The sequence below is a fragment of the Oryctolagus cuniculus genome, chromosome 3 (genome assembly GCF_051225735.1).
Source record: "Oryctolagus cuniculus isolate XC-2025 breed Fujian yellow rabbit chromosome 3, ASM5122573v1, whole genome shotgun sequence".
In the NCBI taxonomy this organism is placed as follows: Eukaryota; Metazoa; Chordata; class Mammalia; order Lagomorpha; family Leporidae; genus Oryctolagus; species Oryctolagus cuniculus.
Genome location: NC_142869.1, coordinates 157,200,677 through 157,223,615, shown reverse-complemented (window position 1 = coordinate 157,223,615; position 22,939 = coordinate 157,200,677). Strand labels below are relative to the sequence as shown.

General features: G+C 41.1%; 1 protein-coding gene and 1 pseudogene across 1 annotated transcript in view; one reads left to right on the top strand and one right to left on the bottom strand.

The window, feature by feature from the left end:
- Positions 1–22,939, bottom strand: part of CPED1 (cadherin like and PC-esterase domain containing 1) — a 587,225-nt gene that overhangs the window by 107,107 nt on the left and 457,179 nt on the right. The window lies entirely within an intron of this gene.
- Positions 22,076–22,742, top strand: LOC127491544 (transmembrane protein 183 pseudogene; annotated as a pseudogene).

The following is a 22,939-nucleotide window of genomic DNA, read 5'->3' as shown; positions in this document are numbered from 1 at the left end:
AAGGTGGTAAAACTTGATAGAGATAAAATTCTGCAGTTTTATAAATGCAGAGTGATTGTTAACAGCTCCTAAGGTACAAAAATAAAAAGAGTGTAGGTTGGGGAAAATATAGGTCTACCCACAGTTTGGCAAGAATTCACTTGCTGCTTCTTCCTGAGTGGGGATAATAATGAGTTCAGAATTAACAAGGTTTAATAGACAAAAGAATTTTGTCTACCAACAACACATTTTCCTATTAGGCGTTTCCTGTTTCACATTTTAATGGCATAATCTTTTGTTTACTTGGGATTTTATAAAACCTGGAGAAGTAGTTAATTATTTGTTCTAATCAATAAACAAAATCTATTTTATTATTAAGCTTATTTTATGATGCCACCAGTATTTCTCATTTTTAAACATCATAAATAGGTAGTAAAGGACAGTGACAATTTACTCCATTTTTAGATTTTTTTTCTTTATTTGAAATGGAGAGAGAGAGAGAGAGTGAGTGAGAGAGAAAGGAAAGATTGGTTTCCCATTCCCTGGTTCACTTCACAAATGCCCACAACAGCCAGGGTCAGGCCAGGCTGAATTCAGGAACTCAATCCAGGTCTCTGACATGGACAGCAGAGACAGACCTATTTGAGCCATTACCTGCTGCCTCCCAGGACGCACATCAGCAGGAAGCTGAACTTGGAGGTGAAACTGGGACCAGAACCTTGGCATTCTGACATGAGATGCAGATGTCTGGAGTGGCATCTTAGCTACTGAGCCAATTCCTGCCCTTAATTTTAGAATTATCTATTTTGCAGTTCTTTTAATTTAAAAAAATTTTTTTTATTTATTTGAGAGGTCGACTTACAGACAGAGAGGGGCTGAGACAATGAGAAAGGTCTTCCATACACTGGGCTCACTCCCTAGATGTACCCAATGGCCAGAGGTGAGTTGATCCGAAGACAGGAGCCTCTTCTAGGTCCCCAACATGGGTGCAGGAACCCAAGCACTTGGCCATCCTACACTGCTTTCCCAGGTCATAAGCAGAGAGCTGCATTGGAAGTGGAGCAGCCAGGACATGAACTGCGCCCATATGATGGGTGCTGGCAATGGAGGCTTAGCCAACTAAACCATGGAGTCTGCCCTGCAGTTCTTTTATTTTAAAGGGAGAAAGACAGAATTCTCCTATATGCTAGTTCACTCTGCAAATGCCCATAGCACCTGGGGCTAGGCCAGGCTGAAGCCAGGAGCTCAGAACTCAATACAGGTCTCCCACATGGGTAGCAGAAACCCAATCACTTAAGCCACCATCTGCCTCCTCCCAGGGCACATATTAGCAGGAAGCTGGAATAGAATGCAGAGCCACGACCTGAATCCAGGCAGTATGATGTAGAATATGGAGTCCTAAGTGGCAGCTTAAAAACTGTACCCAACTCCTGTCCAACAGTTGTAATGAAAGCATAAATTTTGGTAATTGTGGCATATTTATACATTCAAGTTGATGAATTATTTCCTTTTGAAATGATTTCTCCCCAAAGGAAGTCAACCTCTGAGAAAAAGTACCCAGATCTATTCTGAGATTGGAGCCACACTGATAATTAAACTAAGTTACTTGTAGAGTATTTGCTTATTTTAAGAACCTGGAGTCGACTACTCCAATGTCTTCCAGCATCTGCTCCGCCTCCTTCACAACAAGAGGACTTGGTTTGGCTCCACCCAGTGGGAGATGTCAGATCCACTGCAGTGGATAGGACCAAGGGACTGTCTTCTGGATGGGCAGTGGACAGAGGCAATGTGTCCCACCTGTTCAAAGAGAAGTGCTTGCCTTCCACCTGTCTGGCTCCCCTCTCCTTTCATCTGAGTCATGTGGACTGGAGGAAACCTAGAGGCTGGCAGGGCAACCAGCAAGAAGAAATCAAGTCTTTGAGAGAGAGCTGTTACGGAGCACATCTGCCCATCTCTCTAAACCAGCTCCTTCCTCCAGCCTGTCACACAGACACCTCTGAGTCAACACACTCCACTAAGGATAAGTGTCTCATTTTGTGGAGGAGACACTGGCATATGTGATGTGTTCCTTCTCTTACTGAGATAACAGTCAAACAACTGACACAGAAGAGATCACTCAGACACTGAAATACTTAGTACAGTACATTAATACTCTCAGGAAAAGAATCACGTTAGTTAAAGAAGTCTATGGAGATTGGAGAAAGGTATTGAAATACAGGTTAAAACTAGTCTAAAAGTGAAGAATGGGGAGCAAGTGTTTGGTTCAGCATTTAAATCATCAGCTGGGACATGCACCCCCTCCCCATATCAGAGTGCCTAGGTTCAAGTCCTGATTTCATTCCTGATACTAGCTTCCTGCTCATGTGTACCCTAGGAGATAACAGCTGATGGCTCAAGTATTCCAGTCCCTGCCACCCACATGGGAGACCTGGACTGAGCTCCTAGATCCTGGTTTCAGTCTTGTCTAGCTCCGGCTGTTGCAGGTATTTGGGGAATAAACAGGTGAGTAGGGAGGCTTAGCCCACTTAGCCCAGGATCTTGGTTTCAGCCTTGTCTAGCTGTGCACATTAGCAGTTAATTGGAATCAGAACCAGACCCAAGAGACAAACCCAGGTACTCTAATATGGGACAAAGGCATCTCAATGGCTGCGCCAGAACCCCAGCTCTGGAATATTAGTTTACAAAGGTACAAAACTGAATAAAAATCAAAGTTTTTGTGCGCACTTGTCCCATATTTCAGTAATGCTGCAGACTTTGTGCTGTCAGACTGAAGTAATCCTGACTTATTTATTGTGGGCTTAGCTTATTTGTGTCATACATAGGATATCATCTTATATTCCTGGGAGGTTGGTTACAAATACAATGCCTGGTACATATAAAGGGCCCCTATTTTGCTCCGAATTGAATTAAAAACCACAATATTTTATTGCACAATTTTCTCCTCATGGCATACGTGATGATGAGGATAGCCTCTCATAGAGCAGCACTCACAGGCTGCTTACCTTGGCAGTTTCAGACATTGCATTTCTGTGTTCATTTCCATTTGTAATTTCTTGCTGTCCTATTTATTCTCCAAGGGAGGTGTGATACTATCTATGTTAATATTTCCTGTATTCATTCTTTGCACAAATATTTACTGAGTGCTACAAAGAGTGTAAAGTCCACGAGATTAGAACCAGTCTGTCTGGTTGAGAAAAGCAAGGTCAATATGACTGGGTCAGAGTGAACAGGGGAGAGGAGGGAATGCGGTCAGCAAGACTGAAAAGTGCCTGGTTGGACTGTGTAAACCTTGGACAGGAGCTTGGATAGCATAGAAATAATGTGTTATTATGGAAAAATAAATACCATTGTGATTAATGCCAATATGTAGATCAATCTAGAGCAGACGCTCTTAGGCTAGAACATCACACTGAAAGTTTTCAGTCAACTTTGCAGAGGCTCACTCTTCAACAGAAACGTTCAGAACCATGGTTACTGGGCACCCTAGGAAACCTCCTAACAAAAAGTGAGAGATCAAAGATGTAAACAAAGAAGGTAGTACAAGAGCAGAAAAAAATGCTATGTAAAAAAAAAATCTATCATTAGAATCTTTGGGATGGTGAGGAAGCAAAGCCCAACAACAAAAATGTGCAGTGGGCTAGAACAGAAAGATAGAGGACTTGAAGAAGTGAAGATTCCAGTGAAAAACTGAATCAATGAAAGCAAAAGATAATCTTTGCAAAGATCAATAAAATCAATAAACCTCTAGGTAGCAAATTATAAAAATAGGAGAGACAAAAGTTACTAATATCCAAAATGAAACAAGGGGCATCACTACAGATCCATGTAGATTAAAAGAATAATCAAGGGATATTTTGAACAACCTTATAAACACAAATTTGATATACTAGATTGAAATAGATCAGTACCTTGAAAGACGTGATCTGCCAAACTCACAAAAAGGAACTGACAATCTGAGTTGGCCTATATCTGTTAAAGAAATTGGATCAGTAATTAATAACCTTCCCAAACAGAAAGCATCAGCCCTGAATTGATTCACTGATGAATTGTTCCACATATTTAAGGAAGAAAGCACAATAATTTTCTAAAACTCCTATCAGAAGATGGAAGCAGAGGGAATACTTCCTAACTCATTGTGAGTCTAAAACTACTCTAATATCAAAATCCAACAAAGATGCTACAAGAAAATTACATACCAACATCATTGCTGAACGTAGATATAAAAATCCTTACCAAAATATTAGCAAATTTAATCCAACCATGTATTTTAAAAAAGAATTATATACCATCGCTAAGTAGAATTTCCCCAGGTGTGCAAGGCTGATTCAAAATTTGAAAATTAATTAATATAATCCTTCACAACAACAGGCTAACAAAACAAAAAGATATACATCATTACGGATGCAGCAAAAGCATCTGGTAAGATCTAATAAATCCACATGATATAAACTGCTGACATGGAATACATGGTAACTTCCTCAACTTGATAAAGAACATATCTAAAACCCTATAGTTAACACCATATTTAATAGTAAGAAAATTGAAGCTTTCTCTCTAAAATCAGTAACAAAGCAAGGATGTCTCCTCCATCACTCTATTTCAAAAGTGAAGTAGAAGCTCTAGCTAATGCATTAAGATGAAAAAGAAAAAAATGTATACATTGGGAAAGAAGAAATAAAACTGTGCACAGATGACATAATCCTCTGTAGAAAATCTGAGGGGCCGGCACTGTGGCATAGTGGACTGGGCTCCATCTGAGGCACTGGCGTCCCCTGTGGGTACTGGTTCGTGTCACAACTGCTCATCTTCTGCTTGTGGCCTGGGAAGACAGTGTAGAATGACCTGAATGTTTGAGCCCCTGAACCCATGTGGGATGCCCAAAAAAAGGACCTAGCTCCTGGCTTTGGATCAGCCCAACTCTGGCCATTGCAGTCATTTGGGAAGTGAACCAGCAGATGGAAGATCTTTCTGTCTGTCTCTCCCTTTCTCTGTCTGTAACTCTGCCTCAAATAAATAGATAGAATCTTTTTTAAAAACAAAGAAAAAGAAAATATGAAAGACTCAGCAAAATCTTCCTTGAACTAATAAATGCTTATGACACTGTTTCAGGATATAAAGTTATTATAGAAAAGACCATTGCTTTCCTATATAACAGCAAATAACGAGTGAAATTTGAAATTAGAAATGCATTACTATATTTGTTAGCACTGATAAAAATACATAGCTATAAATCTAATGAAATTTTTCCAAAATTTATATAAGGCAAAACTATAAAATCAATTCATTGATAGGAAGAGTTAATATTGTCAGGATGTCAGCTCTTCACAACTTGATATCAATATTAACAAGTTTATGGATATTGACAAACTAATTCTAGTTTAAATGGAGAGGCAAAATCCTCAGAATAGGCAAGTCAGTATTGAATAAGAACAAAATGGAGGTACTGACACTAACCAACTTCAAGACTTCAATAATAGGCCACAATAATAGAGACTGCATGATAATCAAACAATAGATAAATAGAGTAATGTAGTAGAATGTAGTAGAATGAAGAATCCGGAAATAGACTCACAAAAACACAATCAACTAATCTTCAATGAAAGGGCAAGGACAAAATGAAGCAAAAATAACCTTGGCAACAAATGATGCTGGAATAGCCCTATCCACATGCAAAACAAATGAATTTAGACACAGGCTTTATATCCTTCACAAAAATAAATTCAAAATGTACCATAGACCTAAATGTATAACACAAAACAACACAAAACAAATGAATTTAGACACAGGCTTTATATCCTTCACAAAAATAAATTCAAAATGTACCATAGACCTAAATGTATAACACAAACTATTTAACCCCTAAAAGATAACAGAAGAGAAAACATAGATAACCTTGGGTATGTTTCTGACTTTTCAGACACAACATCAAAGGCAAAATAAATGAGGAAAAATTTTGATACCTTGAACTTCATTAAAATTAGAAAATTCTGCTTTGTGAAACACCCTGTGAAAAGAACTAAAAGGCAAGCTACAGGCTATAAGAAAATATTTGCAAAAGATATATCATATCTGAAAAGGGCTGTTCTACAAAATAAACAAAGGACTGAAATGAATAGTAAGAAAACTAACAGCTTGAAAATACATGGGCAAGAGACACTTCACCAAAGAACAAATACAGGTGGAAATAAAGTTTATGAATATTGTTTCAACATCACATATCACTGGGGAATTGCCAATTCAAACAATGAGATATAACTACATACATTTAGAATGGCCAAAATCCAAAACACAGACAATACTAAATGCTGATAAGGGTGTGGAGCAATGTGAAATCTCACTCATTTCTAGTGGAAATGCAGAACAGTATAGTCACTCTGGAAGACAATTTGGAAGTTTCTTTAAAAACTAAATTTATTCTTACCATAAATCTAACATTGTACCTCTACGTTTTTATCCAAATGAAATGAAATCTATGTCCACAGAGAAACCAACAGCAGTGTTATTCCCAAACTTGGAAGTAACCAAGATGTCCTTTAATAGGCAAATGGATAAATAAAGAGAGATACATCAATCCGTGCTAAAAAGAAACGCAATAACAAGCCATGAAGAGACATGGAGGAAACTTAAATGTATGTTGTTAAATGAAAGAAGACAATCTGAAAAGGCCACACTGTATAATCCCAACTATATGACATTCTGGAAAAGGCAAAACTATAGAAACAGAAAGTTTCATTGGTATGAGTATGGGAAGGATGAAAAGGCAGAGCTCAGAGGATTTTTAGGGCAACAGGACCTAGTAGGCAAAATAGTATGACACTACAATGGTGGGCACGTATTATACATTTGTCAGAACTCAAACAATGAATAACACCAAGAGTGAGCCCCAAGATCAACCACGGACCCTAGGTGACGATGCTGTACACTGTGGTGTGGGAGGTAGATAGTAGGGGTGGTTGTGCACATAAGAGGGCAGGGGACATATTGAGCTCTCTGTACTTCCCATTCATTTTTACAATAAGCTTTAATGACTGTAACAAAGTCTATTAAAAGTTGATTTCTAAAAATTAAAATTGACATATCATCAGATGTGTTGGTACACTATTGATCAGAGTTTTTACTTGTCTAGGAAAGCTAAAAAGTGAAGTAATGATAAATATACAGAAAACAAGTCAAATTGAAAAATCAAGATAACTATTATCTAAGAAGAAAATTATAGTGGAAAAAATACAATATCTAGCTCAGATTCAATTATTCCTATATACTCCTAAGCACGAAATATAATTTGTTTTAACATATATTTTGATAAGTATTGCCTTGATAAATCAGGAAAATTGTTACTAAGCAAAAAATACCTAACTGGCATAACTACATAAGAAAGATATGGGGGCCAGTGCCGTGGCTCAATAGGCTAATCCTCCGCCTGTGGCGCCGGCACACCGGGTTCTAGTCCCAGTCGGGGTGCCGGTTCTGTCCCGGTTGCTCCTCTTCCAGTCTAGCTCTCTGCTGTGGCCCGGGGGGTGCAGTGGAGGATGGTCCAAGTCCTTGGACCCTGCACCCGCATGGGAGACCAGGAGAAGCACCTGGCTCCTGGCTTCAGATCAGCGCCGTGCGCTGGCCGCAGCGGCCATTGAGGGGTGAACCAACGGAAAAGGAAGACCTTTCTCTCTGTCTCTCTCTCACTGTCCACTCTGCTTGTCAAAAAGAAAGAAAGAAAGGAAGGAAGGAAGGAAGGAAGGAAGGAAGGAAGGAAGGAAGGAAGGAAGGAAGGAAGGAAGGAAGGAATTGGGGAAGTGAATTCCGTGTGTGTGTGTGAGTATGTTTGAATATGGGTGTGTGTTCTGGATGGGTGCCAGTTGCTAATACCAGAAGAAACAGCTAAAAAGTATTGAAAATGTAATAATTTGTGGTCATGATACTTTCAAGAAATTCTTTCATTTCTTATGTTTGAATTTTACAGTTGGACCTTGTGAGTCAAAAACTTTTCTGAAAAAAAAAAATTAAAACCTAGGATCATGAGCCAAGCAGCCTTAATCAGCCAAAGGTTCACATTTGAACTCTCAACAATGGTTTTTTGTTTTGTTTTGTTTTTTGTTTTGACAGGCAGAATGGACAGTGAAAGAGAGAGAGAGAGAGAAAGGTCTTCCTTTGCCGTTGGTTCACCCTCCAATGGCCACCGCGGACAGCCTGCTGCAGCCGGCACACGGCGCTGATCTGAAGCCAGGAGCCAGGTACTTATCCTGGTCTCCCATGGGGTGCAGGGCCCAAGCACCTGGGCCATCCTCCACTGCACTCCCGGGCCACAGCAGAGAGCTGGCCTGGAAGAGGGGCAACCGGGACAGAACCGGCACCCCGACTGGGACTAGAACCCGGTGTGCCAGCGCCACAAGGCAGAGGATTAGCCTATTGAGCCGCGGTGCTGGCCAACAATGGGTCTTGAAAGGAACAGCAAACAAAGACTTCGATCTGTATCCAAGTAGACAGAAGACTGATTCTATAGAAAAGCCAAAGAGATCCTGCAACAGCTGGACGTGTCCCCACAATTCATGTGTTAAAATCCTAATGCCCTGTGAGCTATATATCAGGGATGAGCCTTTGAGAAGTAACTGAGTCAGGAGACTTAGGCCCTCATAAATGGGATTAGTGACCTTGTAAAGGGACTCTGGTGAGCTCTCTTACTGTACTTCCACTAAATGAGGGTACAATAAAAAGCCTTAAGTTTATAACCCATGGAGGGGGTGGGGGCTTCCCAAGAGCACAGTCCCATGGGCAGCCTGACCTGAGACTTCCAGGCTTCAGAACCATAAGAAATACATTGGTTGTTCACAACCCACCCAGTCTGTGACGCTCTGTTATAACAGCCTGAGTTGAAAAAGGCAGAAAAGCAGCCTGATAATTGAGAAGGCATTGGACTGAGAATGTGAGGTAAGGAGGGCCTTGCTGGTGATAGACTTTTATGAAAAGTAGAATTTAACTGTAGGTTAAAAGAGTTTGTCAAACTTCAATGTTTGATTCTGAGATACTTAATATGGATATTATGATTTATCTGTGAAATAAAAACTTGAATGGATAGTAATGGGTGGTGCGTTGAGTGGCGGCCCTCACAGATGTACATTCACATCCTAACCCTCAGATCCTATGAATGTTATTTGGAAGGCCACTGCAGATATAAGTAAATTAAGGACTTTTCTGAGATCATCGTGGATTATACCAATGGACCCTAAATCCAGTAAGAAGCACACAGAGAAAAAGACAGACACAGAGAAGAGGTTGTGAGGTCAGAGGCAGAGAGTAGAGTAACGCAGCAATAAGAAAAGGCTATAACGTGGCTATAAACTAAGGAAGTTAAGGAATGCCATCAGTTACCAGAAGCTGGAAGAGTTAGGCAGTGGTTCTCTCCCAGAGCCTCCAAAGAGGACACAGCCCTGTTAACACTTGACTTCTGGCCTCTAAGACTGCAAAACGATAGATTTATCTTTTCTTTAGGTTCCAAATTTTTGATTATTTGGTATGACCCATGAATCTAATAAAAAGAGACCACGTATCAAATATGGGTCAAATAAATAAACATTGGGAGTGGGAAGGCACACACACACACACACACAGTTGAGATGGGCAGTGGCGACACAGGCTGTAACTATGCCTGTGTTAATCTTACAAACTCTTTAAGATAGGTATTAGGCCAGTGCCAAGTCTTTCTTTGTGATTTCCACTGTCACTTTTCCTTTCAAGGAACAAGAGACATTATAGAGAAGGTAAGATATAGATATAGGTAGAATGCATTTACACAGGTTGATTCTTAACATTTTTGGAGATTTGTAATATTCCCCACCCCCACCATGATACGGCCACTCTTCACATTTTTCCATGTGGATTTACTTCTTTTTTATGATATGACAAAAACCTGATAACTTTATTCTCCATAGAATTTGAATAGTGCTATTTCTTAGGAGAGATTTGTATTTTATTAAAGGATTACTGAAAACAACAGAAACTTTTTAAAATTGTCTGTTTTATGACAATAGGTCTGATCTGATTTCATCATCATTTAAAAAAAATCATCTATTATTTTTCACTTTATGTTTCTGTGTGGGAGCAAACTGCTGAAATCCTTACTTAAGGTATACTAAGCTGATCTTCTGTATATTAAGATAATCGAAAATGAATCTTGATGTGAATGGAAGGGGAGAGGGAGTGGGAAAGGGGAGGGTTGTGGGTGGGAGGGACGGTATGGGGGGGAAGCCATTGTAATCCATAAATCGTACTTTGGAAATTTATATTCATTAAATAAAAGTTAAAAAAAAATGTCTGTTTTAGGGTTTTATTTTTTCTATTTAAAAGAGCAGAAACTCATTACAGCAGAAGGAGTGACATCATCAGATTTCAGTAAAATGCTACCCACGTAGAAGACCAGGATTGAAATCTGGGCTGGTGGGGGCCCGCACTGTGGCATAGCGGGTTAAAGCCTTGGCCTGAAGTGCCAGCATCCCATATGGGCACCGGTTCTAGTCCCGGCTGCTCCAGTCCCGATCCAGCTGTCTGCTATAGCCTGGGAAAGCAGTAGAAGATGGCCCGAGTCCTTGGGCCCCTACACCCACAAGGGAAACCCTGTGTGGAGCAACTGAGACTAGACTAAATTACTGGAACTGCTAAGACTAATTCTATGCATCTGCTCTCCCACAATATGGCGCTGAGAGGGAGCAAACAACCTCTACACAGCTGCCTCATCAGTTTGACTGATAAGCTGCAGGAGCTGATCCTGCTCCTGATTGGAGGAGAGCTGCGTGCTCGGCATGTGGGCAGCAGAGTTGGGATTGGTGGAAGAGGACTATAAAGGAGGAGAGAAACAACATGCACCAGGACCATCTGAGGGAAACATCTGAGCAGACCCCGAGAGAGCTGGCCGGCAGTGTGCCGCTCCTCCGCGGAAGCGGGGAAGGCAGCAGGGGATGCCGCCCCTCCGCGGAGTGGGGGGGGGCGAGGGGGGAGCGGCAGCTAACCCAGGACGGTGTCGTTCCTCCGCAAGTGAGGGACCAGCAGCAAACCCGGGAAGAGCCGGGCAGAAAGAACAGTGCAGGGTCTAGTGTTGTTCCTCTGCGAATGGGGGAGCGACAAACCCAAAAGAAGCTCCTGGCTCCTGGCTTTGGATTGGCACAGTTCCAGCTGTTGCAGCCATTTGGGGAGTGAACAAGCTGATGGAAGACCTCTTTCTCTGTCTCCACCTCTCTCTGTAACTGTCTTTCAAATAAATAAAATAAATATTAAAAAAAATAAAGAAATCTAGGCTGGTGGCTTTGGCCTGGCCCAACCCTTGCTGGAGTGGCCATTTTGGAAGTGAACCAGTAGGTGAGAGATTTCTTTCTGTCTGTCTGCCTATCTCTCTGTTGCTCTTCCTTTCAAATAAAGTGAAAACAAATAAACAAGTAAAACAGTTTTAAAAAATTACGGGAACAAGATTAAATCAAGGGCTAGCTCCGTAGCTCACTTGGTTAATCCTCCGCCTGCGATGTCGACGTCCCATATGGGTGTCAGGTTCTAGTCCCAGTTGCTCCTCTTCCAGTCCAGCTCTCTGCTGTGGCCCAGGAAGGCAGTGGAGGATGGCCCGAGTGCTTGGGCCCTGCACCCACATGGGAGACCAGGTGGAAGCACCTGGTTCCTGGCTTCAGATCGGCGTAGCTCTGGCTGTGATGGCCATTTTGGGGGGTGAACCAATGGAAGGAAGACATTTCTCCTTCTCTCTCTCACTGTCTAACTCTGTCAAATAAAAAAAATAGAGAGATTAAATCAAATGTGTCTCTTTTCTAACTGCTATTGATAAAGCTGAATTCAGCTGTCTTTCTTTTTCATGAATCATAAGATCAAAAGTCAAACATATCTATTGAAATATTTTGATGGTGAACAAAAGATATTCATTATTAAAATGATAACATAGGTATTACTAATCAATCCGTCTCCTCCTTACTTTTTACTCCTTTCATAAGGAAACAAAAAAGAAAAAACTACAGAAATCATAACTTTAATCAATTCCAAAATATTAGTATAGTTCATGATTACAGTCAGCCTTCTGCTAGAATTTAATTCCATCTTTCTTTATAAACTCACTCAGGCTTTGGGATAATTGTCATTGATTCTGTTTGCTGTTAAAAATAATGTATTACTTTTCTGGGACTGTGTTTAGAGTTAGTCAGTAGGGCCTAGCATTTGACCTAGTGCCATAGGTTTCCCTGCAACACTGCCTCAAACAAAACCAGACTATCCCAACTCCTGGCAACAGAACTGTTTACCTTTATACTAAGAAGGTTGAGAAGGCACCAAAGTCTGCTTGTGTCTGTGCACAGGCAGACTTTGAGGAGTTTGTACTGTGAGACCTAAAGTTCTGATGAAGTTGTCTAAAATGAAAAAAAAAAAAAAAACACACACATTAGCAGGGCCTTTGGTGGTTCCATGTGTGCAAAATGTGACAATGACAGCATGCAGCATGCTTTCCTCCTTGAGAAGCAGAAAATTGTTGGGAAAGTGTTGAAGGGACAAGCACAGAGTCAGAAAGCTAAATCCAAAAAATGAAGCTTTTGGGTAATTAAAAAACACACAGCATGTTCTAATATTACATAATCACTCTCCATTTTGATCCCTAGGGGTTAGAACAATAGATGTGATTACCTTAACCTACAATCTTTCAAAAATATTTAACCGGGGTCAAGCCAGAGTAGAATCGGAGTTCAGAGGCTGACACAAATTTGCATTTATTCTTCATCTGATATACACTTAGATCAATACCAAGTTCACTTTCCTTGGTTACCCAGAAGTCTTCAGTCTCCCTGAGATACCCTTTCTCCTTCATTTTCTGTTAGATTTCCTCTGGGTATTGGCCATGGTTTTTTAAGTTAGTACAATGAATCAACATTTCCTGCCTGGTAACCTGCCATCTAAGTCCCTTGCTATTCCCCAATCTTCCACCATTGTAATATAAACACTTCAAGGACACGGACTTCACATATTTCTTTCCAAATCTCTAATTCCTAGAACTGCTCTTGGAATGCAGTAGGTATTCAACAAACTCATATTCAATAGATAAATTCTCAGAAGCATTAGAGTAAATAAAAGATAGAATTTTTCGTGCTAATGTTGATGGATCTTTGCTTAAAGACTCCAGGGAAGATGAATGAAAAAAAAAAGGTAAAAGAAAATCCCATCCTCCTGGAATGGCAAACCCCTTCTCGGAAGGGAGCCATCAACCAGCACCTGGCAAATTGGACAGGATGTGTTTGGATGTAGGTGCATTGACTGATTACACCTGTACCACAAACTACAATGAAGTTATTTATCTGAAATCTGAAACCAGAACAGTGAAAAATGCATTAGGGTATGGGCAATTGTAGAATTCTTCCAAGACACTTTTATCATGGTCAAAAAACAAGACAGACCTGAAATGAATAGATGTTCAAAACATACAATCATCCTTAGGCTCTGTGGCTACCATAGAGTTTGGGCTAAGTCAACAGTGGAGAAGCCAAATCACAGAAAGGTGAGGTCAACGTAAGGTCCCATGATAGCAGTTCTCCAAAAAATAGACTTTTCTTCTCCCTAAGCTTGAGATAGATTTGCATGGTGGAAAAGTATTTTTGTGGTGAAAGGGAGAATCAAGCAATAAAATAGGTCAAAATATTAAAAGATGATAAATAAACAGGGCAGCCCATTGGTATGTGCTATTAGTACAACATGCTCTGAAACACACTTGGATACCAACCCAGGACCAGGTGACAGACAAGGGCATCAATTCAAAAAGAAACTAGAAATCTGACCCTGGATTTATGAAGATCCTGTTGACCACACATTTCATCTACAGGGACAGCACTAAGATACTGGTGATTGGGTGTCACAGTGGCTTCTTTGCTTGTGTATTTACATGTTCTGAAAATTTTAAGCCAAGTCTATATGTGGGTTCACTTTACTTATTTAAAGACACATAAATATCATGTTCTTAGGATTCTACCTACAAAACCATAATGAATTTGTTAAAACCAATTAAAAATTAAAATATTAATAAAAACAAAGCTATGAACTATTAAAAATTTTTAAAATAACATGGATATTGAATTTGTCCATATTTTTTAAAGTGTACCATTTTGCTCCATGAGGTCTTCTCTTTCTGGGTTTCTCATTACTTTTTATTTATTTCAAATTCTGTTTCCTCTTAGTCTTAATAAGTCTTAATAAATTTTTTGCCAAATTATAACTTGCTAAGAAGCAGCCAATGTGAAAGGATTTTTCTTCTCCTACCTTGATGAGAGGATCCAAATATCCCAGAGGTTGAGTTACGGTGGCAGTGGCAAGGAGTGGAATCCACAGGCTGTGATGAGGAGAACCTGGCGAGGAAGTAGTAGGTGACTGTAATAAAATGCACTCTGGAATTAGATCTTCCAGGAGAACTCAGACTATCACATCTTTCTGTCCATGCTCCTCCATTTTTCCATTTAGGACCTGTGTAAAGCAATAGAAAATCACATATTAAATATAATTCATGCCAGCGCCACAATAGAAAATCACATATTAAATATAATTCATGCCAGCGCCACAGCTCACTAGGCTAATCTTCCGCCTTGCAGTGCCGGCACACCCGATTCTAGTCCCAGTCGGGGCGCCGGATTCTGTCCCGGTTGCTCCTCTTCCAGGTCAGCTCTCTGCTGTGGCCCGGGAAGGCAGTGGAGGATGGCCCAAGTGCTTGGGCCCTGCACCCGCATGGGAGACCAGGAGGAAGCACCTGGCTCCTGCCTTCAGATCGGCGCAGTGCGCTGGCCATAGCGGCCATTTGGTGGGTGACCAACAAAAAGATGCATTGGCAATTGAGTTTGGGCTAAGGAAGGAAAGAAGACCTTTCTCTCTGCCTCTCTCTCTCTCACTGTATAACTCTGTCTGTAAAAAAATATATAATTCATATACACATTTAACATATATAAAACTAAACAGTGAGAAGTGACTATGCAAAAAGTAGGAAGACTTAAGATTTGACCTTTAAAAGACCTAAAGTTTACCCAGATTAAGAAACAAACTCAGCATATCAGGTATGTTTAGCAGCATAATTTTTCCTGCATAGTTGCTCAAATGTGTGCAGATAAACCATCAAGTAGCCTTTGCAGTGTGACCTTTATGAAAGGTATCATAAAGTGCTAATCTTATGAAATTTTGAATACATTTTATCCATTGCAGTATACAAAGCGGAGAAGTATTTCAACAGCATTACGTATGAGAACAGTCTTTCTGCTAGTCCATTGAATTCTTTCTTTCTTAAGAAAGTTGTGCTAACATTGGGAAAAGAAATAATGCTAGAGAAGAGAATAATTTTGCCAGTGAGGTGATTTGCTTAGCAGACCTTTGGCTGGAAGTGGAGTTCAAAAGATTGTAATCTGATGTCCTTGGGTGGGCTTCAAGAGGTTCATGTACCTTCTGAATGAATCTCAAAGAGGAAAATTGCTATTTTGAACCATAATTTCCTTTTAAGAAGGTTGAATATGTCAAAGGAAGCCACGAAGTGTCAGATAATGCTTGATTCTACTTAGACTGCAGATAGCTTTTTGGTTCAGATGAGCACTTTGACACTTCTTTTGTTCACCCTTTTTCTGGGATGAGAATTCCACAGTTTGCATCAAATACTCACCTGCACAAAGATGCAAAGAAATTGAAAAAAAAATGAATTGATAGGAAAAAAAATTTTATTTTTAAAAATCTATTTATTTAGTTGAAAGGCAGAATAAGAGAGAGAGAGAGATAAAGAGAGAGAACAAGAGAATCTTCCATTTGCTATTTCACTCCCCCAAATGGCTACAATGGCCAGAGCTGTGCCAGCCCAAAGCCAGGAGTTTAGAATATCATCCAGGTCTCCCATGTGGGTGGCAGGGGCCCAAACATTTGAACCTTCCTCTGCTGGCTCCCAGGATGCATTAGCAAGAAGCTGGATCAGAGCAGAGAAGCTGGGACTTGAACTGGCACTCTGATATGAGGTATGAGTAGCACAAGCAGCAGCTCCATTGCTGTACTACAAAGCCTACTTCAAAGAAAAAAACTTAAACATCATTTTCTATTGCATATTTCTGGTTTTCCTTTGAATTTTTAGGTCTCCATGTCCTCTTTTTATAATGATACCTCAACATCACCAGGAAGTTACATTTATTTTTTGGAATTTCCTCTTTTTCTTCCTTTTAGATATTTGTACTTTGACATCGTTCTGAAGATGTTTTTCAGAGCCAAGATGACCCATTACTTTCTTAGAATTTCCCCTTCAAATAAAAAAAATGACTCAGTCTTTCATATTTAAAATACACCTCACATAGTTCCATTTGCTCTGGTTGAGCAAGGCGCCCAAGTAGATAACACCTGTCCCTTGAGTGTCTGGAGATGGCTGGACTGTGAGTGTATCAGTCATTTAGACCTGTCCTACCCAATTAGTTCACTGCAACTTTTAGACTATTTATGATAGTGATATTTGCCAGTGGAGGTGGTTGAGAGTTTACTAATCTCTACAGACTTACTAACAGTTTACAATGAGAGTGACTCTCACATCAAAATGTGGTACATAATTATTTTAAAATATAATTAGCAAGAAGGCACAAAGCAGCATGAGCTATGTATATAACCTATTCTATAGTTGACAAAATCCCCGTCCTCTATACCTAAAGAGATTTGAAAACAACTTTCATAAAAGGTTCATTCTGGAGGCAGGAACACTATACAGACGTTACCTATAATGATCATGCTTCAGGCTATAGGCTTACCAGATTCTTATACCCACTTCATGAAGTGAGTTTGCTGGATTCTAAAACCTTTGATCTAGTGCATCTGTCACAAAAACACTAATTTTACCAATAATGCACCATCTCATCTTTGTTATCAAAGTTGTCAGTGTTGATGGAAGATAAAGATGTCTGAAGTACTGTATTATAGCTATTGCTAGGGTGAAACTTTTCTTAAATATGAACAGGCAACTCCCAAAGTGTGAGTTCCTGACTAGGATAACTGATTGCCCTAGAATTTAGCTTACAGCAAAATAATTATCACACTATTAAGATGAAATGCTTTGCAGTTAAGTATATGGATGTCATATAGCCCTTTAAGCCAATTCTTTATTTATTTGAAGTTTCATTTATTTTCATTTTGTCTGAAAGGCAGAGACAGAGACAGGTCTTCCATCCACTGGTTCACTCCCTATCCAGGGTTGAAGCCAGGAACCCAGAACTCAGTCTCCTACAAGGGTGGCAAGGATCAAAATACCTGAGTCATCGAAATTGTCTCTCAGGGTTCACATTTGCGTGGAGATGAAATTGGTAGCAATAACTGGGCTCAAGCCAGGCACTCTGATAAAAGATAGTGCAACCATTGTGCCAAACACTTGTCCTCATTTCTTTGTTCTTGAGGTATTTACACATAACCCCATTTAAGCTAAATTGGCTTCATAGCACCTCATGCAAAGAGTAGCACTTGGGGCACTGGGAAAGAGAACGTTGGCCAGGAGGTGGATTGCCCAGATATAAGGAGGCAGCTCCACAACTTGAAAGTCAGTGATGGGGTCAGCGCTGTGGAGCAGCGGGTTAACGCCCTGGCCCGAAGCGCCGGCATCCCATACGGGTGCTGGTTCAAGACCCGGCTGCTCCACTTCCAATCCAGCTCTTTGCTATGGCCTGGGAAAGCAGTAGAAGATGGCCCAAGTTCTTGGGCCCCTCCACAAGCGTGGGAGACCTGGAAGAAGCTCCTGGCTCCTGGCTCCAGAGCAGCACAGCTCCGTTGGTTGTGGCCATTTGGGGAGTGAACCAGCAGATGGAAGACCTCTCTCTCTCTCTTTATATTTATATATATTTATATATATATATATATATATATATATATATCTGCCTCTCCTCTCTCTGTGTAACTCTGATTTTCAAATAAATAAATCTTTAAAAAAAAAAGAAAGAAAGAAAGTCAATGATGAGGATGCTATCTAAGTCCACTCAGCAAGCAGGGGCCTGAGGCTTATTCCTGGCAGCCCAGTGTACACACTTAATGTGATTTCCCATCTTCCTCAGGGACTAGTTATGCTTCTGACAACTTCTGGAAATAGTGTTTTCTAATTTCTCTGTCATCTAGGGTCATAATATTGATAAAGTTTTATCCTTGCAGTTTTCATAGTTAGTGAATCACAAAGCCTGTCAATTCTTCCTTTATGGCATTTCTCTCCATAGCTTGTGGGGCCCAGAGTTACATGAAAATGCAAAATTTCCATTCAAAACACAGAAAAAATAAAAATATGCCATCAAAGGAACTAGGTGAAATTTTTCATTGTCTTTCTCAATCAGTCATGATTTTTTTTTATTTATTATTTAATGTTTCACTGTCTCAGACATCGGGTCATGGTGGTCCCTTTCCTGTGCCATGTGCCATGGTCCTGTATCATGGTACCACTCCCACCAGCTGCTGGTTCACATTTCAGGCCCCAGCTGGAGTACAGGATGCTCTCTGCTCCAACTCCCAGTGGACAGTGATCTGCATGATTGCCACCTTCCTGCCAGGACACGCTTTGTACCTAGACTGGGGAGAGCAAAAAGCTCACTCCCATGGAGTTGCTTATTGATTGCATTGGAGCTTTGACAGCTGAATCGAAGACAGCTGCCTCCAGATTCCACTGTGAGATGCCAAAGAACATGTATGTCCAACTCTAGTCTCCCCCATGCCTGTGCAAGGTCTGCTATGGGCACGAGCAGTCACTGGGTTGGAGCACAGAGGAAGAAGTCAGGCAGGGCCCAGATACCAGAGAGTGGTGAAGCTGGTGGGGGAGAACCCGTTTTGGGACAATGGGGAAGCTGTGAGTGTTGGGACAAAACATGAGCAATGGCGCTAAGCTCCTTGGTTGTTCCATCAGGTTTTAGACACAAAGCACTTATTCAAAGAGAAAATTATCAAGAATTTTAATATGGAGCCCACAGAGTATTAAATTCCAAGTGTGGTCCTTCTAAGTGTGGGACCCTTCTGAATGCAGGGCCCTATACATCTGATCACCTGCCATGAAGCCTGCCCTGGGTATCTCCCATTATCCTTCAATTTCTTCAATCCCTGCTGTTACCCAGTGAACTCAGACCTTCATCTCTTCTCACCTGCCCAACACCAAAGCCCTCTAACTGATCTCTCCCATTGACCACTTCCTTGTCACAATTCCACAAATATGAGAGTACTTCAAAATTTTCATGGAAGATGCATTTGAAAGATGTTTATTTTGGTGAATTTTTAAAAATTCATACGATCAATTAATGGCATCCTGTGGTAAGAAGACTTTCTTAAGTTTCCTTAATTGCATTTATTACCCTTTTGAAATCCAGCTGCAATATAAACTTTCCAGTCATATACATCAATATTAGCCATTTGCCCTGCAAATTTTATTTCCTGCATACTTGCATATGGACACAATGTCATTTCCACCACAATCCCCTTATGCCTCAAGATTGAAATGCAATATATCTCACCTTCCTAAGACTTTAGGAGAAATTTGTAAAGCCTGTTTACAATGGACCAGCTTTCTCTGGTCTTCTGCACCTGATCACAGTCTTCATGCATTTTCATGCATTCCTTGCATGAACTGTCCTTAAGCTTTGGTTATTTTCTAATGTGCAATTCCATTAAGAATCTTGAGATGATAGCATTCTAAATTATACAGAGATATCCCTAAATACTATGACAAATGTCCTTGTGAGGCATAGAAGAGAACAAACAACAGAAAAAAAGGCTATGTGAAGATGGGTACATCAGTTGATGTGATGTATCTACAAGTCAAGGAACACCCAGAGCCACCAGACTGAGGAAGACGCAAAGAAGAGTTCTTCCCTGGAGTGTTTTCAGGGAACTGAGTTCAACCCAACCTTAATTTCAGATTTTTGTCCTCCAAGATCATGCGATAATGAATGTCTTGTTTAAACCACCTATCTTGAGTCAATTTTTTATGGCAGCCCTAGGAAATGAATACATGTCTCTTCCCCTGGGCTCTATGTAGACATCGGTCTCTATCACTTCTGTGCATCACTTCTGTATGAGTAGGATTTTTTTAATGTAAGAGGTTAAAAGGGACAACTGTCCCAGGCTCCCCTCACAATCTATACTATTTGAATTCTTTAAAATGGTAAGTGCGGGGCCCAACACTGTGGCATAGCAAGTAAAGCCACTGTCTGCAGTGCCGACATCCCATATGGGCACCGGTTCAAGTCCTGGCTGCTCCACTTCCAATCCAGCTCTCTTCTATGGCCTAGGAAAGCAGTAGAAGATGGCCCAAGTCCTTGGGTCCCTGCAACCCTTTGGGAGACCTGGAAGAAGCTCCTGGCTCCTGGCTTCGGATCAGCACAGCTCCGGCCATTGCGGCCATCTGAGGAGTGAACCAGTGAATGGAGGACCTCTCTCTCTCTCTCTGCTTCTGCCTCTCTGTAACTCTGCCTTTCAAATAAATAAATAAATCTTAAAATGGTAACAGAAAACTCCTCAAGCTCTGTCAAAAGACAACATTCCAATGACACAATTCTTCAAGAATTTTGTGCTACCATAATAGTCACACATCTCTCTGACATGCTGTTAATTGAACTTTTTATTTTCAGATCATTGCAGATTCACACATGCGGTTCTTATAAGTAGAATAGGGAAGCTTCCAGAAGATTTTGCTCCCTGCCAAACAAGGATTGGCCAAGGCTTTCTCCATACATCCAGACCAGGTGACTTCCAGATCTATCCTGGCATTTCCTGCTGCAGTCACTCAATCCAAGCAGGAACTACGGGTCTGGAGGTTGAGCTGTTTCCCTCTCTTTGGCATGGCAACTGTGTCAGGGCAAGGCAGGCCAAGCAGGGGAGGACCTGGGTCACGAACCTGGTCAGGGAGGGTACTCTTACCTAGTTTTCTCAAACACTCTGTGAAATGATGACACCATAACACAACCAGGAAATTGACATAAATAAAATTCACTGACTTTGTTTAGATTTTCCCACTTTTAATAGTGCCCATTTGTGTGGAGGTGTTCATCTTGGTAATTTGATCACCTGTTTTGTTCATGTTTCCACAACTACAATCAAGATACAGAATTGCTGTTGCTACAAGGTCCCCTAAAATGGCCTAATGTATCTATACCTACTTCTTATTTTTCCTGCCTTAACACTGAGGATGACAAATTGATGATTCTCAAGAGAATTACAAAGAGTGAAAAAAGTCAATGCTTAAAGATGGTATACTGAAGCTGGCATTGTTTCATAGTGGGTTGAGCTTCCATCTGCAAAGTCAGCAAGCCATATGGGTGCCAGTCCAATTCCTGATTGCTTGACTTCTGATCCTGCTCCCTGCTAATGGCCTGGGAAAGCAACAGAAGATGGCCCAAGCACTTGGATCCCTGTAACCGCATGAAGCTCCTGGCTCCTGGTTTCATGTTCAGCCTGGTACAGCCCTGGCCATTGCAGCTACTTGCGGAGCGAACCAGCAGATGGAAGAACTCTCTATCTCTCTCTATCTCACCTTCTCTGTAACTCTGCCTTTCAAATAAATAAGTCTTTTTAAAAAAAAAAAAAAAAAGATGACATACTGTGTGGTCTCATTTCTGTAACTTCTTTGAAATGACAAAATGTCAGAGATGGATAATAAGTTAATGGCTGCTAAGGGTTCTGTATTCTTTTGAAAGTTAGATTTCTTTGCACATTTTAGGAGGAACAATGACCTTGGTCAAGATGGCCACTCCCACTACACCCTCCCTGACCAGGTTCATGACCCAGGTCCTCCCCTGCTTGGCCTGCCTTGCCCTGACACAGTTGCCATGCCAAAGAGAGGGAAACAGCTCAACCTCCAGGCCCGTAGTTCCTGCCTGGATTGAGTGACTGCAGCAGGAAATGCCAGGATGGATCTGGAAGTCACCTGGTCTGGCTGTATGGAGAAAGCCTTGGCCAATCCTTGTTTGGCAGGGAGCAAAATCTTCTGGAAACTTCCCTATTCTACAGAAGACTCTTTCTGGAGATGCTAAGTCTTGTGACAGCAGCAGCAACAGTGACAATTTTAATGCCCAGGAGGAAAGCATCACCACAGAATTATCTCCAGAAAGCAGGGAAAACACGCACAATGGCATGCACAGGGCTGGAGAAAGAGTCCCTCGTAGACGTTTTGCTATTGCTGGCCTCTGACACTTGTCCTGAAATCATGCTGAACTTCCTCCTGACTTCTAAGACTGCCACTGCCACTGGCTGCCTTTTGGACCCATTTGTACTGAAGGCACTGCACACTGGATGCTCCTGTGCCTTTGCACCTGTGACCAGAGTGGACGGATAAGCAGCTCTGGTGGGTGGGATCTAATCTCTGTACTTTATGCAGGAACAATTTGCTGCTGGAACCGCCAAGATTCCGGGCATTCCAGAAAGCACTCCTAGCACCCTGAAGAATTCCAAATGCTTACTTTTGTGATTCAGAAATATCACTGGGAGCCAAAGTGGGAATTCAAGCTCAAGTTCAAAAACTGTCCTCTAGGTTACTAAAGAGTGAGTGGGAGGACTGTAGTATCCCTTCAGGATGTTCAGGCCAATCCAAATCAGAACTGCTGCCTACTAGAGGTCACCACCCTCAATTTCATCTTTATTCCAGTTGTGGGAATATGTATGCTTTACCATCAATGTAAGCACAGACACCTGACATCATTGAGTAAGGCTGCTGTTTAAGATACTCCTGTCCATGCTGATCAGGAAACTGCACAAGGACTGGGGTGCAGGGGTCATCCTGAACTGAATGCGGGGCATTCAACTCTATCTTGTGACATGCTCAGCATTTGTTCTCCCTAAAAGCTTTGTTACTACTTCCCATCCCTTGTGGTAGTGCTGAGTCTGATCCATTAGTACTTAGATTTCATTTTTGGAGGGCAAGGTTTGTACATCTGGTTAATACCACACATGTTCCTTGTGCTTCTGAATTATGTAAGGGGCAGGAGAAGGGCTG